We start from the raw sequence: 3,445 nt of genomic DNA on the forward strand, positions 1-3,445 counted from the left end.
GCAGGGAATCAAACTCAGCTCTCCGGCATGGAAGACGAGAATTCTACCACTGAACCAGATAAAACCCTGGTTTCACCTAGCAAATATTAAAATCAAGTCCTAAAAGGATCACATAGCTTCCAAGTAACTTATGATGTCCCAGAAATAAAAGCTCAAGATCATTTATAGACATAAAAAACATCTGGCACCTAATAAGGTAAAATTATTATGTCTGGGGAGAAAGGAGGTGGGGGTTGGGAGCGCAAATGGCGTTGAGATGGTTCATTCCCTGTTCAGACTCCGCGCTGATCATTCAGCGGCGTAAGCGGCAGCGCAGGAGGGGACAGCCAGTGATACCTAGGCGCGCCCCCGCAAGCGGTCAAGGTGGGAAGGGAAGATGCAGGGTCGCCCCTCTCACCGCCTCCCCTGAGCTTCCTGTTTACCTTACCAGAGTGGCGGGTTTTGGTGGTGGCGGAGCTCACTCCCACACCGCCGTCCTCACCCGCCTTCCACACCACCGGGCAGAGGCGGCCCGAGGCCAAAGTACCCACGAAGTACCGAGGAGAATATGCAACAGGTGTCAAAATGACTCCAGATTTGGGAAAACATAGGAGGAAATGGCAGCTCAAAATCTGATGAAGTCTTTTCCAACAAACGGACCACCCTTAGCACAAAATGGGGAGATACCACATTTATGGCTAAATTAGGGCAGAAGAGGCCCAATTTCAAACCAGATATCCAAGGAATCCCAAAGAAATGCAAGGTGGAAGAAGAAAATACTGGGGATCCTGGATTTGATAGTGGTGATGAGTCTCTATCAGCTTCTTAAAGAATTTAGCCCAGGATAAGGGTTTCTGTTGTTTAGAATCTAGTGACACCGCTTAGTCGGAAGACATCACGTCTCTATTTGAAGCTGAGAGCAGAATTAGTCGCCCGGTGGGTGCAGACAGTGTAGTATCTGATAAATGCTTACCTTTGGAGGATACTCTGGTTGGAAAAGAACACAAACCTTATCTTTGAAGGTGATGCAAGCAAAACTAGCTGTGCTAAATTAATAACCAGTTAAAGTGGAGACTTTTAGTGAAGAACATGAAAAGAATAGTCACTATATTTATAAAAATGCTGAAGACAGTAGTAAGAAACCCAATGCAGAAACTACAATGACTTCTGGATACAAAGCTGATAAAATCAAGGTAACAGATGATACTTGGAACTCCCAAGTTGGGAAAAGGTCAGAATCTCCATCAGAAAGCTCCAATTAAGGGATCTGTAAGAACTAGTTTGTATGAATGGGATAGTGATTTTGAAGATATCAGATCAGAAGACTGTATATTAAGTTTGGATAGTGATCCTCTTTTGGCGATGAAGGATGAGGATTTTAAAGAGTGGCTGGAAAATCTAAATGAAGCCATTGCGGAAGACATTGTGCAAAGTGTTCTTAGGCCATGTAACTGTAGGACGTACTGTAGGGCCAATAAAGTGAAATCTTCACAAGGAGCATCAAATTTTGATAAGCTACTGGGTAGCACCAGTTAGGCCTTAGCCAAATGAAATAGTGAATCAAGTAAAGATGGCATGAATCAGGCAAAGAAAGGCAGTGTAAGTTGTGGGACCAGTTTTAGAGGGACGGTTGGACGGACTAGAGATTACACTATTCTACATCCATCTTGCTTGCCAGTTTGTAATGTCACTGTACAGGATACTATGGAATGCAGCATGGATGAGTTCACTGCATCAACTCATGCAGATTTGGGAGAAGCTGGCCGTCTAAGAAAAAAGGCAGATATTGCAACTTCTAAGGCCACTGCTAGTTTTCTTCCTAAAAAAAACAAAATCTGTTGCCATTGAGTCAAATCCAAAAAGAATGTTAAACTTGAATTTTTTGGTTTTGAAGATCATTATGAGACAGGAGGTGATGAAGGAGTTTCTGGAACTTCCAGTACAAAATTAAAATATTTTGGCTTTGATGATCTCAGTGAAAGTGAAGATGATGATTATCAAGTGGAAAGGCAAGCAAAAAAAGAACTAAAAAAACTCCATCACCCTCATTTCAGCCTCCCCTAGAAAGCAATGATAATTCCCAGGACAGTCGATCTAATACCAATAATGCAGAAAACTTGGATTTTACAGAGGAATTGCCTGGTGTGCCTGAAAGTTGGAAGAAGTCCACAAATAAACAAGGAGATAAATCAAAGGAAAATACCAGAAAGGTTTTTAATGGCCCCCAATGGTCTCCTACAAAAGCTGTTTATAATGCCAGACATTGGAACCATCCAGACTCTGAAGAACTACCTTGGCCACCGGTAGTAAAACCTCAGAATGTCATAGTGAGGCTGTCTCCAAAGGAACCAAATCAAAAAGATGATGGAGTTTTTCAGGCTTCTGCACCACCACCCACAGTGATAAAAACTGTGACCATACCTCCTCAGCCTTACCAAGAAATGGTTACTGCACTGAAATGCAGAAAAGAAGACAAAGAATTATATGCTGTTGTTTAGCATGTGAAGCACTTCAATGACATGGTGGAATTTGGTGAAAATCAAGAGTTAACTGATGACACTGCGTTCTTACTAAGAGGCTTAAAGAGCACTCAGCCTCTAACTACATTGCCTTAGTGTTATTAGTGTGGCTGCTAAACGTGCCATGCCAGGTTTTTGAATGCACCTGAGAGCACACAGGTTGGTAGCAATGGTCTTTAAAACCTTGGATGATTCCCAGCACCATCAGAATCTGTCCCTTTGTACAGCTGCCGTCATGTATATATTGAGTAGAGATTGTTTGAACATGGATCTTGATAGATCTAGCCTAGATCTAATGATTTGACTTTTGGACTGAAACAAGATGCTTCATCAGCTAAGCTACTGAATGAAAAAGACATGAAGAAAACTAAAGAAAAAATATGAAGACTCTGTGAAACAATACATAACAAGCATCTTGATCTAGAAAATATAATGACTGGACATTTAGCTATGGAGATGTTACTGTCCCTTCTAAACAAGCGGGAGACTGGTTTAAAGCAGAATTACAGCTTCTGGGTGGTCTGGATCATATTGTAGATAAAGTAAAAGAACGTGTGGATCATCTAAGTAGAGACGAGGATGAAGAGAAACTCATTGTTGTCAGGTGCTGTTGAGTCAGTTCCGACTCATAGGGACCCTATGTACGACAGAACAAAACACTGCCCGGTCCTGTGCCATCCTCACAATCGTTATGCTTGAGTCCATTGTTGCAGCTACTGTGTCGATCCATCTTGTTGAGGGTCTTCCTCTTTTTCCCTCACCCTCAACGTTACCAAGCACGATGAAGAGAAACTAGTAACCTCATTATGAGGAGCAGAGAAATGTTTATGAGTTTTAGAAAGTATAACAGTGCATAATCCAGAGAATCAATGCTACTTGATAGCATATAGATTCACAACTCATTGTTTCATCAGTTAAAGCATTACAGCATTGTGAAGAATTGATTT

The 3,445-nt window shown here is 41.8% G+C and overlaps 1 pseudogene; it reads left to right on the forward strand.

The window, feature by feature from the left end:
- Positions 1 to 245: 245 nt before the first annotated feature.
- LOC101357250 (wings apart-like protein homolog pseudogene) lies at positions 246 to 3,066 on the forward strand (annotated as a pseudogene).
- Positions 3,067 to 3,445: the final 379 nt, after the last annotated feature.

This window comes from Trichechus manatus, unplaced genomic scaffold (assembly GCF_000243295.1).
Source record: "Trichechus manatus latirostris isolate Lorelei unplaced genomic scaffold, TriManLat1.0 scaffold00180, whole genome shotgun sequence".
NCBI lineage: Eukaryota > Metazoa > Chordata > Mammalia > Sirenia > Trichechidae > Trichechus > Trichechus manatus.